Below are 13,669 nucleotides of genomic sequence, written 5' to 3' on the forward strand. Positions count from 1 at the left end.
AAACTGGAACAAGACAGGGATGCCCTCTTTCACAACTTTTGCTCAACATAGTCCTTGAAATTCTAGCCAGAGCAATCAGACACACAAATAAAATTAAAGGGATATACATAGGAAAAGAAGAACTCAAACAATCACTATTTGCCTACGACATGATTCTATATTTACAAGATCTAAAAAATTCCACCAGAAAACTTCTAGAACTAATAAATGAATTCAGCAAAGTAGCAGGATATACAATCAATACCCAATCAAATACATTTTTATACATAAGTGATGAATCCACTGAAAGAGAAATTAGGAAAACTACCTCCATTCAAAATAATCTCAAAAAAAAAATAAAATACTTGGGAGTCAATCTAACAAAAGAAGTGAAAGACCTCTAAAATGAAAAATAAGAACGCTAAAGAAGGATATTGAAGAGGAACTTAGAATATGGAAAGATCTCCCATGCCCTTGGTTAGGCAAAAATAATATTGTCAAAATGGCCATACTACCCAAAGCGCTATATAGATTCAATGCGACTCCAATTTAAAGACCAATGTCATTCCTTATAGAAATAGAAAAAGCAATCATGAAATTCATTTGGAAAAATAAGAGATCCAGAATAGCCAAAGCAATCCTTAGCAAGAAGAGTAAAGCAGGAGGCATCACAATACAAGACCTTAAACTATACTACAGAGCAAAAATAGCAAAAACAGCATAGTATTGGCACTAAAATAGACATGCAGACCAATGGTACATAATAGTAGATACAGAGACCAACCCACATGAATAAAGTTATCTCATACTAGACAAAGGCACCACAAAATACATTGGAGAATAGATAGCCTCTTCAACAAATGGTGCTAGGAAAACTGAAAATCCATATGCAGCAAAATGAAATTAAAACTCTCTCTCTTATCATGCACAAAACTCAACTCAAAGTGGATCAAGAATCTAGGAATTAGACAAGACACCCTGTGCCTAATAGAAGAAAAAGTAGACCCAAATCTCCATCATATCAGATTAGGCCCTGACTTCCTTAATAAGACCCCTAAAGCACAAGAAATAAAATCAAGAATTAATAAATGGGATGGACTCAAACTAAAAAGCTTCTTCTCAGCAAAGGAAATAATCATTGAGGTGAAGAGAGACCCTACAGTATGGGATCAAATTTTTACCACATGCACATCAGATACAGCACTAATCGCCAGGATATATAAAGAACTCAAAGACTTAATACCAAAAAAAAAAAAAAAAAAACAACAACAACAACCCAATAGATAAATGGGTTATGGAGCTGAACAAACACTTCTCAGAAGAAAATATACAATTGATCAAAAAATATATAAAAAATTGTTCAACATCTTTAGTAATTAGAGAAATGCAAATCAAAACTACTCTTAAGATTTCATCTCACCCCAGTCAGAATGGCAGTTATCAAGAACACAAGCAATAATAAGTTTTGGAGAGGATGTGGGGAAAATGGTACATTCATACATTGCTGGTAGGCTTCAAATTGGTGCAACCACTTTGGAAAGCAGTATGGAGATTCCTCAGAAAACTTGGAATGAGACGACCATTTGACTCAATTATCCTACTCCTTGGTCTATACCCAAAGGACTTAAAATCAGCATACTATAGTGATATAGCCACACCAATGTTTATAGCAACTGAATTCACAGTAGCTAAACTGTGGAACCAACCTAGATGCCCATCAATAGATGAATGGATAAAGAAATTCTGGTGTATATACACAATGGAATATTACTCAGAATTAAAAGAGAATAAAATTATGTCATTTGCAGGTAAATGGATGGAGTTGGAGAATACCAGACCTTAAGGTCACAATACCAGACCTTAAACTATACTACAGAGCAATAGTAGTAAAAACAGTATGGTATTGGCACCATGTATAAATTTCTTTTTCCATTCAGCTATTGATGGGCATCTAGGTTGTTCCATAGTTTAATTATTGTGGATTCAGCTGCTATAAACATTGATGTGGCTATGTCATTATAGTATACTGATTTTATGTCCTTTGGGTATATGCTAAGTGAAGTAAGCCAATCCCAGAAAATTAAAGGCCAAATGTTTTCTCTGATTAGAGGATGCTGATCTATGATATGGAGCAGGGGGAGGCACAGGAAGAATGGGACAACTTTTGATTGGGCAAAGGGAAGGGTATGGAGGGGTTATGGGGTTAGGAAAGATGGTGGAATGAGATGGACATCATTACCCTAGGTACATGTATGATTACACAAATGGTGCATCTCTACACTGTGTACAACCAGAGAATTGAAATGTTGTGCTCCATTTGTGTATGATGAATTGAAATGCATTTTGTTGTCATATACAACTAAGTAGAACAAATAAAAACAATAATAATAAAAAAGATAGGAAAAGATGGTTGGGGATGTAGCTCAGTAGTAGAGTGTGTGAGACCCTGAGCTCCATTCCCAACAGCCCTAGGCAGAAAAAATACTGTTAGAGTTTAAAAATAAACTAATAATAAAGAATATTGTTTTGGAATGTATATACACACACCTATGTATGCAGGTATGTATATGCATATGCCATGTGTGTGTGTGTAATGTATGTATACTTACTGTATATATGTTTGTATATATGTTCTCACACTACATATCTATTATATATAATAGGTAGGCTGATAGATAGATATATGGTAAAACTATTTTTAAAAGAAAAGCAATGACAAATACAAATTAGGATTACTATTATTTCCAAGGAAAAGCAGGGCATTAGGGTAAGGAAAGCACACAGGCAGGCGCAATTTTTACTGTTGTACTTCTTGAGTCAAGTGGTGGGTTACAATTCAAAATGGAAAATCTTTGGGAAAAAAAGAATAAAAGATAAACTACTAGATTGGAACCAGAAAAAAAATCAAATACAAAAAAGCTTAATATTAGATAAAAAAAAGAACATAAAAAAAGTAAAACATGTGGCATAAATAGAGGTTATATATAGGTATTAGGAATAACAGACCAAAAAGATTTCAGTATATACTTAATAATACATTTTATAAACTTAAACATATATGAAACAATAACTGTCAGAACACAGAGAAGAAATCATTACATTATTATTATTATTATTAATTATTTTTTAACTTACATTTTGTCTTTGACCACTCAAGCTGCTATAATGAAAATGCCATATGCTAGGCAGCTTATGAGGAACAAAAATCGATTTCTCTCAGTTCTTGAGGCTGGAAAGTCTAAAATCAAGGTAACAGCATATGTGGTTTCCAGTGAGGGTCAGTTTTTCATAAACTGTATCTTCTCACTTTGTCTTCACATGATGGAAGAGACAAGACCGGTCTCTAGGGCTTCTTTAATGAAAGTACTAATCCCATTTTAGGGGGGTCCACCCTCTTGACCTGAGCAACTCCCCCAAGCCCTACTTCTTATTGAGAAATGGGTTTCAACTTGTAAATTTTGGGAAGACAAACCATAGCACCAATCTGAGGAACTGATAACCTAAGTAAAGGGGGCAGGAAGAAAAATACAGAGTAGTTTAATCTCAAATGAATAGATATGTAAAACAAAACCCAGAGATATACATAGGACATTATCCCACACTCAGAATACATGCCCCAAAACTGCCTATGTTGTAGAGCACTGAGGAAACCTCTATCCAGATATTTAGATATTATAAATACTGATGTAGTATCACACTGATTGTGCAAGGATAGCAATCAATGTAATGTAATGTCTGAAGCTAAAAAACATGTTACTAAACATAGAGGCAGAAATTACATAACCCATTCCAAATGGAGTTTGGGGCTTTCTGAGATTTCTCTCTGTTCTTGAGATTGGGAAGTCTAAAATCAAGGTAACAGCATATGTGGTTTCCGGTGAGGGTCAGTTTTTCATAAACTGCACCTTCTCACTTTGTCTTCTCTTTTATTTCATACATTATTACCATTTACACTTGAAAAAAAAAAGTGGTAGGTGCTTCCAAATCTGATGAAGAATTTTTTTCAAATTAAGGAACAAATATTTCACTTTCCCCTGAAGCTTTCAGAAAAGCACAGGATGTTCTGCAGCATACAACTGGCCTGACAGCATCATTTTAACAAAGATTTGTAAGACACCTAGAAGTCAGAGATCGTTGTTACCTCCCGGAGAAATAGTTCCTCAGCTCTCAGAAGCTGAGAATGCTGAGGGTTGTCTTATGATGTGTTGCCTTGGTGATGTGTAAATTGGCATCTTGAAAATACAAATAATTGTTGATTTTCTTTGTTAAGCCAGAACGAGGTCATTGGCACTTAACATGCCTAGTAAAATCAAGTAAAATGCCTTTCAGGTTGAAAAACTCATCTTATTTAAATAAGCGAATATCTCCAATGTTAAACAAAATCACCGGGACAATTATAAGCTACTTAGAACTGAATGACAATGAAGCACTATATATTAAAAATCTGGGAGATTCGCCTAAATAGCACTTAGAGAGATTTTATATCTTTGAATATGTTGAAGGAAGATTAAAAACAAATTATGTCTCTTCCTCTTCTTCATCTTTCCATTCTTTGTCCTTTCTATCCTTCCTGAAAAAAATCAGCCCTAAATATATTAAATGAATTCAAAAGAAGTAGGCATCCACTCCTTAGGAATGGAGAGAGGGCGAGCCAGTGGCCCAGAACCCAGAGCGGGAGCCTGAGAAGTTTAAGAAGGTGAGCAGGCAGGTGAGGGCCCCCTCATCCTATGAAAGGCAGAAGGTTACCTCCAAGCCCTTGCTTCAGGATTTAGAGCCTGAACAGAGCGAGGGCTGCATTCTCAGGGCATCTCAGCATGGGAATTGGAGGAGGGCACAGCCAGTAGGGTATCCACACGGAGCCTCCAGGGCTTGGCCACAGGGATGAGAAATCGGTTACACAGAGGGGATCGATCAAAGCAGCAAATACAGGGTGTCTTCAGTTTTAAACTATAATAACTTCTGCAGCATAAGTTCTACAAACTTATAAAAAATAATTACAATGTTTAATTAAATTTCTTCTATAATAATATATTTGTATACTTTGAGTGCTATTTAATTTTAGATTTTTGTTTCAATCACTGGTTGAAGAGGGCAAATGTTGACTGAGACAGAAAGATCAAATTAAAAATGCATTATTAAAAAATCACAAAAATAAATAGGTGAAAAGGAAGTTAAACAGATAAATCTTCAAAATGATGATGGAAAGGGAAAAAACTAGATTACACCTGTGTTGTTGGATCGGAAATGAAGATTTGATGCAAATTGTGGTTTTCAATTTATGAATAAAAAATAGATATATTGTGTGTGTATATGTGTGTGTGTGTGTGTCAGAGAGAGATGGACAGACACCAATATTCACCAGCAGTGTCCATAAGCTGGCATTGGAAGCAGAGTTACCTCAACATCAAGGGGCACATCTAGCTCCCAGATAATATCATTCTCCACTATGGATACCAGGACTTGTTAGAGAAATGGCTGACTCAGGGCTGGGACAAGACAAATTCAAAGATGATCCTATATCATATTGTTGTGGAAAGCAACCATGGCACATGTTGACAGAAAACACATGCTCTCTAGAGGACTTCTACTGACAAGCTGGGGACATTCTGAACATCAAAACAAATAGTAATAGGGAAAAATTATAACCCATTGAGTAAAATAGGCAACATGAGTCCATACTAGTATAAACAAATCAATAAGTAAATTGGGACTTTAATGAAAAATGCACTATGTATTATGTGGTTTCAAATGACCTCCCGCAAAATATTAATCAAAAACAACAAGAGGGATAACTTCACAGTGGAGAAGTCTGGTGGATGCCATGTTAATCAAGCAATCAAAATTTATATGGTTAGTAGTGGAAAAACATGATGCATGTGTCATGTGATAGGACACAATGAGATGAGCACAGTGTTCCTTCTATGGTGTTCCTGTCAGAGATGCATAACCTGAATCTAATCATGAAGGAATATTAGACAAACCCAAATGTAAGAACATTAACAAAAAAAAAAAAACCTGTAATCTTCAAAGTACCAAGGAGATGAACATCAAGGAAAAACTAAGGAACTGTTCTGAAGAGACATGACGATTACATGTAGCACATGATTATGAACTGGTCTCTTGTAATAAAGGACATTATTAAGACAATTTATAAAACTTGGATAGATTCTGCAGATTGAATAGTAGTAATAAATCAATGAATTGGAAGGTTGTTTGTGGTTGTGTGGGAGAATATCCTTGTGTGTTTGGAATATATAACAAATGGCTACTTTTTCTCTGGATCCTTATCAGCAAGAAGTGTTATTAACTTATCATGTTTTCCAGTCTGGTGGTTATTAATAGCTATCTCACCGTTACTTTCATTTGTGTCTCCTGACTACTAGTGAATTCAACTACCTTTGATATGACCTTCGCCATTTGGGGGAAAAAATACACACACAAGCATGCATATGTAAGAATGTGTACACACACACACATAGTAGAGGAAAGAGGTCAGAAAGGAAGGAGTGAAGGGAAAGAGGAAATACTGGAGAATGATACTGGCCAAATTATATTGTTATATTGTGTGCATGTACAAATATGTAATCAGAAATCCCAACACTATGTACACTTATAATACACCAATTAAAAATTTAAAAAGCAATAAAATTAAAACCTCACCTTACCATTTATTCAGATCTGTTTAATATCTGTGTGGTTTGGATATCAGGTGTCCCCCAAAGGCTCCTGTGTTAATGCAGGGATGTTCAAAGATAAAATGATGAGAATATGAGAGCTATAACTTTATCAGTCCATCCTAGTTTGAATGACTAAGTGGTAATTGTAGGCAAGGGGAGCATGGCTGGAGGGGGTGGGTCACTAGGGGGTGCTCTGGAAGGGTGCATCTTCCCTGTGCCCCACACCCCTCAGCTTCCTGAGCCTGCCACATGACCAGAGCATCTTTCACCTGCTGGGTCCTTCCCTCATGATGGGCTGGGTTCACCTTGGGCCCCAAGCAATGGAGTCGGCCATCTATGGACTGAGACCTCTGAAACCATGAGCCACAAATAAAATTTTCTTCTTAGAGAGAGCAGCTGGGGAAGACTAACCCACGTCCTCAGGAGCTGAGAAGTCAAGTCATGGAGTCAACTGGGAAAAGAGAGTGCAGGCTGGGGGCCACTAAGTCTCTCATCATTCAACCTCTGTTTCTTCCGTGACACAGAGTGTTTAACAGTGGAGTGAGACACAGAGCCCTGCCTGATAATGAGTTAGAAAAGTGAAATAAAGTGAGAGTCAGCCTCAGAACCCTTGGTTGTCTCTTGGGTATGAACACTGTTAACATCGTCAGTGTTTCTGCACAGCATTATGTCTCTTCTCTACAAGGGGTGAGGGAATGGGTGAGACAAAAGTGAGTTTCTCTCTATATGTGAACTCCTGCTTAGTCCCCAGATAGAACCACTCTAACCTCACCCCTGAATACAACAGCCTCTTCACTGGCCCCTTATCCCTTGCTTCTCTCCCATCTATCCTCCAGACAACCATTCAAGTAAATTAGATGAACTATCTAACTTAAAATTCTCCAGAATTTTCCACTGAAAAATATCAACACTTCTTACCAATGACAGCAGAACTGACCACCCTTTAATCTCTCTAAACACATCTCACTCTATTCAGTCCCCAGCCCTGGGCTCCTATCACTCCTTTTTTTTTTTTTTCTCCCTGAAGATGCCAAACTTTTTTGCACAAACATGTTCATGCAATGCATCTGCTGCACCTTGAGCTTGGAATGCTGTGCACCTCCCAGCCTGCCCATCCCATCGCTACATGCTTTCCTCCTTCCCAGTGTCTACTTCTCACCTCCAATGTCACCACTTCAGAAAGGCCTGGTGGGACCAGCACCACCCCAGACACTCCTCCTCACAATATTCTATTTTATCTTCCTCATAATACTTATTATTCATTCATAGAGACCTTATTTCTGCATTTGTTACCTGTCTTCTTCTAGAATAAAGCTCCTTCAGGGTAAGAACTTCATGCGACCTAATTGATTTAATCACTGCTATATTCTCAGTGCCTATAAGAGAGCCTACTCATAGTAAATATTCATCAAATATATAACATTAACAGCCATTACTTTCTGCATAAAATCCAAATGTCTTATCATGGCAGTACACTTCTTCTTCACATAGTGTTGGCTCACATTATCAACCTCAAACCTTTCTTCTCCATCTTCTGCATGAAGCCACTGGGAATCAATGAAGTATTGCTGGTCTGATAAACCTAAAAAGTAACCCTAGGGGCTGGGGTTGTGGCTCAGAGGTAGACTGCTCACCTAGCATGCCTGAGGTACTGGGTTCAATCCTCAATACCAAATAAATTAAAATATTGTGTCCTACTATAACTAAAAAATAAATATTAAAAAAGAGTAACCCTAGTTATATGCATGGTTTATATAAACTTATTAGCACAATCCAAATACCAAGAAGGAAGATGAGAAGGGAAGAATGGGCAAGGCAGAAGGGAGGGAGGGAAATGCATTTCTATGTGCTGGGCCTGTGTCAGGGTGGATGACATTTACAAAAGCACCAAAATAAAAAGTTTATTTCCCATAGAAGAGGATTTGAATCAAGAGACAAATGAGAATAAAGAACAGGTGAGCTTTTATTGCACATAGAAAATTACAATGCAAAAGAGAATAAAATCATGGCATTTGCAGATAAATGAATGGGTTGGAGAAGATAATGCTAATCGAAGTCAGCCAATCCCAAAAAAAAACAAATGCCGAATGTTTTCTCTGATATAAGAGGCTGACTCATAGTGGGGTAGGGAGGGGGAACATGGGAGGATTAGAGGAATTCTAGATAGGGCAGAGGAGTGAGAGGGAAAGGGAGGGGGCAGGAGATTAGCAAGGGCGGTGGAATGTGATAGACATCATTATCATCATTATCCGAAGTACATGTATACAGATATGAATTGGGTATCAACATACTTTATATATAAACGGGTATGAAAAATTGTGGTATATATGTGTGATAAGAATTGTAATGCAAAAAAAACCAAAGTACATGTATAAAGGCATGAATTGGCACGAACATACTCTATATACAAAGATATGAAAAATTGTACTCTATATGTGTAATAAGAACTGTAATGCATTCTGATGTCATGTATTAAAAAAATAAAATCAATGAAACTAAAAAAAGAAAGAAAATTACAATGCAAGATAGAAGATGTTGTAAGTGTTATAAGCAAGAAAGGCATTATAAGGCACTGATAATTTGCTATGGAAATTTTAAACAAATCTTCAACTAGAAAATTAGTTTCCCAAAATCAGCCATCACCAACCTTTCTTCCTCTCTCTCCTTCCTTCCTTCTTATCTTCCTTCCTTTATTTTTGTGGAATCCCCATAATCTTTATTATAGCATTCCTCATGCAGTGGGAAATCTGTAAATGCTTGCTGGGTAAATAGATGAGTGTTCAGGGTTTGTGGGGAAGAAAGAGGGTGAGAAATGGGTAGTATATGGCAAGGAAAAGTTGATGCCTCCTGCTATGAAATCAAGAACATCACCTTGGAGGCAGACATGAACCCATCCTTGCCAAGACCAGGGTCAGAACCAAGACTCAGCCTTGGTAAAAAGTAGAAAATGAGTCCTGCCAAGAGTGAATGTAAGCCCATAAAAGCATCCATTAATGTAGAGCAAAAGAAACCTGTACCTGGCCCTCTGATTGAAGCTATTGCATGCTTTCAGAGCAAAGAGATAAAATTTTCAAGCACAAGAGCAGAAAACACTTAATATAATGATTGGCCAAAAAGCACAATTATCTCTACTAACCTCCCACTCCACCACAGGCAGAAATATGGCTGCCTGGGTCAGAAATAAGGGTGCAGTGAGATTGAGCAGCAGCTGGAGGGAATCTGCCTATTTCAACAATCTATGGAAATGCATTCCCAGAGCATCTGACAAATGATGCTGAGTGCCTGGGAACGGCAGGCTGATAGGGACAGGCCACCCATCAGTTCCTGCTCTGCTTTAGTGTCTGAGCAGCACTTTCCTCTGGGCATGTCAACAGCACTTGTCTCTCTATAGATGAGCAGCAAGTACAGATGTTTAAAAAGCCAAAACATATTCTCAGTTTAAAAGCCAGGGGAGGAGATGAAAATAAAGTTCTTCAAAAATAGTGAAGAAATTAGTCCTCCTTCCCTCCCTCGCTCTCCCACTCCCTCATTTCTTCCTTTCTCTCTTCCTCCTTCCCACCCTGCCTTCCTTTTTTCTCACATGAAAAGTCCCAAGCACTCTGTGACTATGAACTCATTAATCCTTGTAACATTTCTATAATGTAGGTGCTTTAAACCTCTATTTTATGAGTAAGGCAGCTGAAGCATAAAGAAGTTATATGGTTTGCCAGGGTCACAAAGCAAAATAAGAATTCAAAATACACAGGCTGCCCCCAAATGCCAGCCTCTTAACCAATGCTGTTTCAATTCTCTTATGACCTGCTGGTAAGTACCCTGGAATCAAAGTCTAAAAGTAAACTTGAGTCATTGCAGCACTGGAGAGATGGCGGAGGAAGAGCAAAGAAAAAAGATACCTTTGGTTCCAGAAAAATCTCCTGAAAAAGAGGAAGGCTTATCAGGCCCTCAAAGCTACCCAGGCAAAGCAGGTACTTTTGGCAAAGAAGGAGAGAAAAGGAAAAGAATTCAGATTTAAGTGACTAGAATCATTCCTACATGATTCCTGGCGGCAGAAACGTGACCACGTGCGCATCAGATGACTAGAAGTGAAACCTCATACTTTGGAAGCACCTGATAAACATTCCTTGGCCTTTGTTGTACGCATCCAAAGGATTAATGGAGGGAGTTTACTGGTGCAGAGGACCATTGCAAGACTTCGTCTGAAGAAAATATTTAGTAGTGTCTTTGTTAAAGTCACCCCCCAAAGCCTAAAAATGCTATGGATAGTAGAACCTTATGTGACCTGGGGATTTCCAAATCTGAAGTCTGTCGGGGAACTCATCTTGAAACGTGGATAAGCAAGGGTCAAGAATAAGACCATCCCCCTGACAGACAACACAGTGATTGAGGAGCATCTGGGGAAGTTTGATGTCATTGGTCTGGAAGACCTCATTCATGAAATTGCCTCCCTGGGGAAGCATATCTGGGAGATCTCTGGATTATGGCACCCTTTCCACCTCTCTGTTGCTTGTCATGCTACCAAAAATAGAGTGGGTTTCCTCAAGGAGATGGGCTTACCTGGCTAGGAGTGAACGCATCATTCAGCTCATTCTTCAGCTGAATTAAACCCAGAATATCTGAAAGCAGTGCATCAGAAGCATGTGTTTCTGTTGGATGGAATTGTTGCCAAGTATCTTCACAGAAGATTATTTTCTGCCTTAAGAAACTGGAAGGAAGGGATTGGGGAAGAGACAGTAGGTTATAATCATGGCAGGCACCTCTCATCACAGCCCAGTTCCAAGGAAAATTGTTTTCCACGTTGACCACCTCTGCTCTGAAATCAACACATGCCATGGAGAAAGGAGCCCTACTTTGTCTCATCTTCTGTCCTGCGGTTTAATATTGGTGAATGAATAACCCAGGCATGTATACAAGTCTCCCTAAGCCTCTTGCAGCAGTGGACCAAGTCCAGGAGCACACTTGAATCTAGATGTCCCAAGAGCCTAGTTTTGAAAAGACTTAAAATACTTGGGAAGAAAGAACAAAACCAAGTACTCGTATGTCTCTGTTGTGAGTCCACGTTCCACCCTTCACCTGACAGCTTTATGAACTGTCAGACTTGCCTTGGCTCTAAGTGTATAGGGGGCTTTTCTAACCTATCCTGCAACAGACTTAAGTTCCCTTCACGAGCTCAGAGGTTGAGAAAGGAGGAACCCTTCACCCTGAAAACAATGTACTCAAATTTTGCCTAGAATTTCAGGGTGTTCACAGACCCTTCTCTTTCAGGACTTACACATCTTCTCTGAGGAAGTCTTGTTCTTATTAGCATTTGGTCACCCAGGCCATGATCTTGCTAGACTTCTGGTTCCATGACCTGCAGAAGACCAAAGTTTACCCAGCCAATTGTGTTTCTATGAAGAACATAATGGCGGGTCAGGTGCAGTGGCACACACCTATAATCTCAACAACTCAGGAGGCTGAGGCAGGAGGATTACAAATTTGAGGCCAGCCTCAGCAATTTAGCAAGACCCCGTCTCGAAAATGTAAAAAAGTGTGTGGGGGGTGTAGCTTAGTGATAAAGACCCCTGGGTTTAATCCCCATTGCCAAAAAAAATAGAGTGATAGATTTTTCACTTTCTACCTCATCTATAACTACATTACTGATTATTTTCTCTCCTGGGATTCAGGATGCAATTTCCAGGTTTCCCTAATCAGCCTTCTCCTTAAAATCCAGATTAGGAAGAAGGGAGCCATTTTCTTGTTTTGGCATGAATGAAATTAGCACTATTTTGACTTTTTAGGACCCAGGCAGGCAACTCAGTTGGATTTCCACCCCCACTTATTCTGGACTTAGGAAGTATTGTCCTTTATCTTTCTAGTAATGAGGGAGGTCAACAAGGCTTCTGAGGATGCTAATCCTGAAAAAAAAATAGATACTATTTATTTTCATCAGTGTCTTTCCTTAAAGTGGTCCTTCCATCTATTCCCTCTTGATTGCTTCAGAGGTCGAGTTCCACAACTAAACAATCAATCAAGGTCACTCCAGGTGAACTAGGCTGACATGAAATAATCAGAGACAGAAATGCCTTTTTAGGGGTCCTTGGAAAGAGCAAGCGAGGAGCATGTGCTGAACCCTTTTATTGGGGATAAGCCATTCAAATGAGGCAAGAGGTCAGGCTTCAGGGGGTTGAGTCTAGCTTCATGATGTCTGCTGTCAGCATATTGACTGACTTTTGGGAAGGCCATGCCCATCTCATGAGCTGTGTGGGGATCATGGCAGAGCAAGCAAAAAGACCGGAGTGAGGCCCACCCAGAGAGGCAACATCGGCTCAGTCCACTTTGTGTGCTCAATGCTCAGTTCACACACACACAGCCCATGGCTGGCTTGCCATATCTCCACATTCTCATCACTCAGGGCTAAGGGGCACTCAGTTCCCATATGGCAGTTCCCAACACTTCAGCTTATCATGTAAGCAGTTGGTGAGAATGTGTTAGAGCCCAGTTAAACTGAGAACATGCTTAAACATTATGTTTCTTGGTCCTTTGGGATCAGCTCTACAACAGTTTTGGTTCCTAAGACCCTTGAATACAGCTATGAAAATTGAGTGAAAGGTATAGGAATGCCTTAAAATGTGCCAGGTTATGAGGTAATTAATTGGGTTTGGTTCCAGAGTTTAACTTCCAGAAACAGATATTATTATAAATGTTACTTTTTAATATTGGAGAGCATTGTGATATCAGATTATTTTAAAATGATGTATTGCAAAGTCATGGAAAAATAGGTGTACCTAGGGAAGCCTTGGGTTTATATCCCAGATCTCTTACTAAATATGGAAACAGACTGGGCTATAGCTCAGTGGTAGAGTGCTTGCCTAATATGCTTGAGGCCCTGGGTTTAGTCTGCAGCACTGCAAAAATAGAGCTGATATCCTCTAGCTTGTTTGCTACACATGGTTATTAAAACAAAAATGGCTTTAAATTTATAATCTTACATGAATAAATAATTGTCATAAAAAATAAATAAAATAAAAATAAAC

General features: G+C 38.6%; 1 pseudogene; it reads left to right on the forward strand.

Annotated features, from left to right (window-relative positions):
- Positions 1-10,500: 10,500 nt before the first annotated feature.
- Positions 10,501-11,462, forward strand: LOC101961648 (ribosomal protein uL30-like pseudogene; annotated as a pseudogene).
- The last annotated feature ends 2,207 nt before the right edge of the window (positions 11,463-13,669 follow it).

This window comes from Ictidomys tridecemlineatus, chromosome 9 (genome assembly GCF_052094955.1).
Source record: "Ictidomys tridecemlineatus isolate mIctTri1 chromosome 9, mIctTri1.hap1, whole genome shotgun sequence".
In the NCBI taxonomy this organism is placed as follows: Eukaryota; Metazoa; Chordata; class Mammalia; order Rodentia; family Sciuridae; genus Ictidomys; species Ictidomys tridecemlineatus.